Below are 7,106 nucleotides of genomic sequence, written 5' to 3' on the forward strand. Positions count from 1 at the left end.
CTGTTTTGGGCCAAGGTCCTATAAGTGAAAAAGTCAAGAAATTCATCAATTAAAGCAACTATTTTTATGTTTCCTTTTTTGAAGAGGAAAAAACACTCTTTCTAAATAATAACAGGGAGTATTAATTCTTACAGTTATTTAAGAGAAGAGTGGAGGCCTGAGATATGGAGAAACAAATTAAGAAGCAATAAGGAAGAGAGAATAAAGAGATAATTAGGAAGTTAAGAATAGGGAACATGTATATAGGTAGACATATTTCTAACAATTTGTAAATAAAGTCCTCCCCAAATGTGATATATACTAAAACTACAATGAACAATGGGAAATAAAATAGAAACACATAATAAAGAAAATAATTTCAAAGGATTCCTTCTTATATAGTTGACCATAATTACTAAAACTGTTTTAGAAAGAAATGTGTGCAGTTATGTTTTCTGGATTTTACAGTTACATTTGTAAAGCCTGTTTTCAAAGAAGGTGACAATCGTTTCTTTGAGTTGCTTCACCTCTCCTCCACACAGTGGCTTTGATTCCCGTACTAACCCAGTTCGTTTCAAAGCAAAGCTCGTCATTGCATGCTGTTTCCACTTTTTTCTTTAATTTGGGAAAAATAACAAGTAAAAGTTGGTATCATATATGCGAACCAAAATGGAGGTTTCCAAGAACACAGTTCCACTTAACTACTAATGCCAATAGCTCCAAATGAAAGAAAATGGAAAAAAATACAATGAATATTTAAAAATTGGGTGTGAGAAGAGAAAGAGAAGATTGCATGCATTAACTGTGTCTCTATTATGTTTACTGTTCATATGAAGAAAGAGAATGATACAGAAAGAACTTTGGCTACTCTATTTTTCCTGCTTTTTGTATACAGTTTTCTATGTACCCATTATTAAGATAGGAAAATGGTATTTCAGGAAAACTTCAGGCCTGGATGGTTTTACAGCACAACTCTACTAAGCCTTTAAAGAAGAAATAATGCCAATTTTCATTAACTTTTCTAGAATATTTAACAGAAGGGAAGAAACACTTGCAATTTAATTTTGTGAGGCTTGAATTATCTCAATATCAGCAAAAGAAAGAAGATGTTATGAGTAAAAAACATTGATTTGCAGTACAACAATTTCATGTGAAAATATGTTCAAAGTTCCGTCATGAAACAAAATAGGAGTATCTTGTTTTTCTTTTTGAAAATATAAGTATCTATGAAGAAAATATAAAGAGATTATTATGGCTCTAGAATTCTTCAAACTAAATTATTATTAATAGCTTCTACTAAATTTTATTATGGTAAAATAGATATAAAATGTGATATTTTGATCATTTTTAAGTATACAATTCAGGGGCATTAATTAAATTTACAATGTTGTGCAGTTGTCACCATTATGCCCCCAACTTTTTATCACCCAAACAGAAACTTTGTGTTCATGAAGCAAAACTCACCATTCCTTCCAGACTCAAGTGACCTCTAATCTTGCCTATTCTAGATATTCCATATAAGTGGGATTATACACTATTTTTTTATTTTTCAGTCTGGCTTATTTCACTTAGTGTACTATTTTCAAGGTTCATGCATAATGCATGAATCAGAAATTCATTCACTTTATGTTCATGTCTATTTGAAACCAGTTGCATGCAAAGGGATTACATATCATATTTGATATAATCATTTTATTTCCTGGGGTACCTAGAAGTTTCTGACATAAATTTTAAACATATTACCAAAATTTTGCAACAAATGCTTTTATTCTGGAAATTGACCCCATTACTGAGACCTGCTCCCTTTGGAAGCCTTGGGAAACGAGGAATGATGTGACGCTGAGAGATGGGTTATGATGCAGTTACAGGTGGGAGAGGTGTTGTGGGACTCACAAACAGGGCAGACGGAGTGAGGCTGGCAGCAGAGCGGCGCTGCGGTCCAGTTGAAGGGTGTCAGGGGCACATTACGCTTGTAGCAAGAGCACTGCATTTTATCTGTGCCATATTGATCGATACTTTCCAATTCCTAACCTAATTAACAACACATGATACTTATTCAGTCTGTAAAAAATGCTACCAACACATTTTGCCTGGGGATTCCTTGCAATAAGTCCATGTATCTTCAGGGACCTGTGGTCTGCCAGAACCATTGGGACAGAATTGTGCATCATTGGCACTCTGACTATGGACCATGGTGTCCTTTTACTCTTCTGTTTTTTCTCAACTTAGAGAGAACACAGAATCCCAAAGGAAGGCCTAAAGAGAGAGTAATGTAGCAGATTTGACATGGGTCCAACGATTTCTGTTATTGTTAGTGGAAAGAGGAAAGTGGAAATGATTAGGTCCCTCCCTGCCTTTTGGTAGTTGAAGCCTATGCTCTGTTTCCATGTGGCACCTGACGTCTAGAGAAGAAACAGGGGAGGGAGCAGTGGGAAGCCCGGGCTCCTGGAGATGAGGTATCACACCAAGAAAGTGGTCACTGAGGGTCTCGGAGGCCCAGGAAAGTTGACCTAGCAAAAAAAAGGCTCTGGGAAAAAACTTGCACCCTTTCTTCATTTTGGTGAAATTAATATTCAGAAATAAGAACTTCAATAGTCATGTCATGTCTTGAATTCAGATTTCTCCTAATGCACATGGTAATGATCAGAAAATTATAGCATTGGTATAATTCTATCCACTCTATAATGCCTTTTGTCCTTCAGAAGTCAACTCTGAAAATCAAATTACTCAAGGTAAATGTTTTAGGTGGTAAACAAAAAAAAGAAATAACTTTTATTGAAAAATAGATGACTTGGATTGTAGTACAGTTCTCAGATCAGTCTCCATTGCAAAAATAAATTAATGATATAATTAACCCATTTTAATCAATGTTATCATTTAACATATATAATTTTCTGCTAATAAAAACATTAAAAAACTGTTCTGAGTACTTCCATTACCTTTTCACTTTTGTTTGTTCCACTTTTATCTATCTATCATCTATCTATCTATCTATCTATCTATCTATCTATCTATGTTTTTGGCTGTTTAGTTTGGTGTTTTTCTTCTACTAGGTAGAGATATAAGCTGAAGTCTGTCTTAAAAATTTGTGACACTGAATTTAATAAGCCAACCTTTCTTAAAGAATCTATAGCATATTTATTATTTTGTTAGATTGCTAGGGAATAATTAACCTTTTGAGATTAACCTTTTTCCTCCATAGTTTATCATCCTGCCCAATTAATATTTGAATTTCAATAATGTAGATATAACAAAGATCAGAAAATTAATTCTTAAAGGATGGAACAAACTAGTACATGAAAATTATAGTTTAATACAAAAACAATTTTCTATTTTATAGATTGCTATCCTTATTTTTAATTTAGCAACAATCAATGATTCCAATTGAAATAGTTGTACCATGGACAAGTGAAGAAAGACTAGAGTTACAGATACTCAGGCTAGCAAGCAGTAGCTGATGGCATCATCCATTGCCACAGGAGTCACATCTCCCAAGGAGTTTTGATCTAGTTTTTGGAGGTAAAACAAATGCTATTAGAATGCACCTTTAAAAAGAATTCTTCAATTTAGCATAATTAATAGAAAGAGGAACCAAATGGTACCTTTGTAAATGTCATAAAGTTTTCCAACAAGATTCTATGGTTGCCAGGAGACAAATTTGGTTTTACTCTAAGGATTTTAAATCTTTTTTTTGTAGTTTTTTTAAAATTTATTTTTTATTGATTATGTCATTACAGTTGTTCTATTCTCCCCCTTCATTTCCCTCTACCCTACCTCCCTGTCCCCCACCATTACCCCCCCTTTAGTTTATGACCATGTGTCTCAAGTTCTTTAGATTCTATATTTCCCATACTATTCTTGCCCCCCCATCTATTTTCTGTATACTGTCTATGCTACTTATTTTCTGTACCTTCTCCCCCCTTCTCCTCCTCCCACTCCACTGTTGCTAACCCTCCATGTGATCTTCATTTCTATGGTTCTGCTCCTGATCTAGCTGTCCTCTTAGTTTGCTTTTGTTTTAGGTGTGGTTATTGATAACTGTGAGTTTGCTGTCCTTTCACTGTTCATCTTTTTTATCTTCTTTTTCTTAGGTAAGTCCCTTTAACATTTCATATAATAAGGGCTTGGTGATGATGAACTCCTTGAATTTGATCTTATCTGAGAAGCACTTTGTCCTTCCATTCTAAATGAAAGAAGGATTTTAAATCTTTACTCTTACATCTATAATGTTAATCATCTGTATTTATTACTTTTTAATCTCAGTTGGTCCCTATGAGTATTTTATATCATTTTATTAACCTATAGGCCCCAAATTAAATTTTTGTATGCCAATAAATTTTCAAAGAGGTTATTTACTCTTAGTTTAAGGAATAGATGAGATACAGATAACGTCTTGAAACACTTATGCACTGGAATGAACTTTAAAAAATCTTACAAATGTTTTATTAAAAGATTTTGTTAGGTTAAAAAACTTTTCAGTAAGTCAAAATTGACACAATTTGACCTCTCTGACGTAAATATTATGCTTTTACACATGAAGAATGACTCTCTGACCTGTGTGTTTCCTGCTTGGGTTTGACCTTTGTGTTTATGTTATACATTACGCAAAGTCATTTTGTGACTAATTCCCAGAGCTCTGAGTCACAGTGTGGCTGTTGCTTATCAGTTTGCTTTTTTCTACATGCAACTTGCTCTAGTTCCTCACTTTTTGGTGACATTCTCATGCAAATGAGCTTTTTTCACAATTAAAAAATTGTTATCTAGTTCTATGGACACATACTTCTATGCTGTATGTTTTTTTTTGCTACCAAAAGCAAAGTTTCACAACCAACAAGAACATGACAGTACATAACGTAGGTATATATCTATTGATTTAATTTACATAATTACCTTATATATAGGCTTGATTATATATGTTTTTATTTAAGTATTTTAGAATAAGAGCTCTGGTCTTTGGTGACTTGTAAAATATTTCCATAAAGAGATTTGTTAATGCTGATGTAAAATAATTTAGAGTACAAGAATTCTAATGCTTATATCTCATTTTAAATATCATTAATTAATGGCAATGAAAAAGTTTTCTTTAAATATAAAGATCTTACATTGTCTATTATATTTCTTTACATTCACTAAATAATATTTAAAGGGAAACCATATATTTAGAAAAGTCCAATTAAACAAACATAATTCATAAAGAATTGCCACCACAAGCTTAAAATTATAAAAAAGGCTACATCTGACCCATTTCTACAAAATTGTTTATAATTTTAAGACACATGTATTGCATATATGTTTGCTTAAAAACTTAATGCAAACTTCTGAGCACTTAATTTTGCATGACCATATACATTTACTTTTTTTACAGACAAGGGTCAATTTTCATTTTAGGGTTACAGACAATGGCCCTCCCCACGTCTCTTCACCTCTCAGTAAGTGCTGATTTCCCCCCTAAAAAATAAATAAACATTATTTCTCATGGGCTACAGTGTCTATTGCTAAGTACTCACATGTAAAATCTCTGAAGAAAGTTCTTGGAAAGATTTTTTCAAAGCAGAATTGAGGCGGTTTGGGTTTTCACTTCCAGGTGTTGAAGACAGTATTTGTCTTTTGTACTTCTTTTTTTATATAGATCAAGAAACTGAGGCGGGGTGAGGGAGGGGAGGAGTGGAGAATAATGAAGGGAATGAAATCTGATCCTGTGAGCAGCGAAAGGGCGAGCCAGGAATCTGCCCGAAGTCGCTCCTCTCTATTGGGCAATGGAAGCCTCAGAGGCAGTTTCAGAAATCACAGGCGTTTGGGAATGGCCAGGCTTCCTGTTTAGGTTCCTCCAACTCTTGTTGGGATAATTTTGCTTAACTCCTCAAAAGCCTTGTTTTAAAAAAAAAAAGTATTATGGAAGAATCTGCCAAAGGAAACTGCTTACACTAGGATTTCAAATTCCTGTTTTTGAATAACTATTTATTTTGCTTTCCAGGATTCTTTTTGTAATCAGTTAAAAAACAACTTACCAGTTACATATTTTAATCATTATATGTTTATTATTACATTGTTATTTCGTGAAATAAACCTTTTTTGCAGTTTCTTATCTTCTTCAAAGATTTCATCCATATTGTCAGTATATTTACGAAAAAAATCTGAGAGCTGTTGAAGTTCCTGCTCTGATCACAGAAGCAATGGACTGTATTATCTATTGCAGAATGTCAGGCTATGAACACTGCCACAGTTAGTTGCTTCCTTTGCAAGTTTAGTCAGTTATTTAAACTCTGTACCTCATTTTCCGTTTCCCTAAATAATGATAATAAAAGGTCCTAGGCTGGATATAAGTAGTAAATGGAATGATGCATATAAGTATGTGTAAACATATAAGTATATATAAAACAATTAAGATGGACCCCCACACATAGCAAACCTTCAATAAATGCTATCATGTTTATTGGTATTGCTTATGCTATATTATTATTATTTTATAAAATGTGTAAATATTTTATAAAGATTTCATTTATTTATTTTTAGAGAGAGGGGAACAGAAGGAGAAAGATAGTGAGAGAAACATCAATGTATAGTTGCCTCTCACGGGCCCCCTGCTGGGGACCTGGCCTGCATCCCAGGCAGATGGCCTGATTGGGAATCGAACTGGTGACCCTTTGGTTCGCAGGACAGTGCTCAATCGATTGAGCCACACCAGCCAGGACCACAATGTGTAAATACTTAAAGAATTCACTCAGCATTGCTCTGTGTAGGTTGATATCATCGACATTAACTCTTACTATTTTTATATGGAATTATTGTCATCTCAGGCTAACATCACTAGAGATTGCTTTAGATGGCAGAAGGTACTTTGCAGTGAAGACTGAAGTAATTTGTGAAGAAAATCCATTAGTTTCTTGTTTTTTTTCTACCTCAGATTCTGTTTATGACTTTAACTTTCCTTCTTTCCTCTGACTTCTGAGTGAGAAGGAACATTTTCTCTTGTAGATTTTTTATATTTATTATATATCTGGCAGAAAAATTATCTAATTCTCATAAGTCACTGAAGAATATTGTTTCTGTATACCCATTTGAAAGGTTTAGGAGAGACAAATGAAGTCTGAAGAGCCGCAGTTCAAATCCTGTGGTTTGACTTCAGA

General features: G+C 33.7%; 1 protein-coding gene across 1 annotated transcript in view; it reads right to left on the minus strand.

Annotated features, from left to right (window-relative positions):
* Nucleotides 1-5,731, minus strand: part of TFPI (tissue factor pathway inhibitor) — a 50,219-nt gene extending 44,488 nt beyond the window's left edge. Inside the window, exon 1 of the mRNA XM_037162999.2 lies at nt 5,487-5,731. The gene's annotated coding sequence lies outside the window, so the exon portion shown is untranslated. The remainder of the gene's footprint in view (nt 1-5,486) is intronic.
* Between the last annotated feature and the right edge of the window lie 1,375 nt (nt 5,732-7,106).

Source organism: Artibeus jamaicensis, unplaced genomic scaffold, assembly GCF_021234435.1.
Source record: "Artibeus jamaicensis isolate MK-2021 breed Jamaican fruit bat unplaced genomic scaffold, CSHL_Jam_final contig_391, whole genome shotgun sequence".
NCBI lineage: Eukaryota > Metazoa > Chordata > Mammalia > Chiroptera > Phyllostomidae > Artibeus > Artibeus jamaicensis.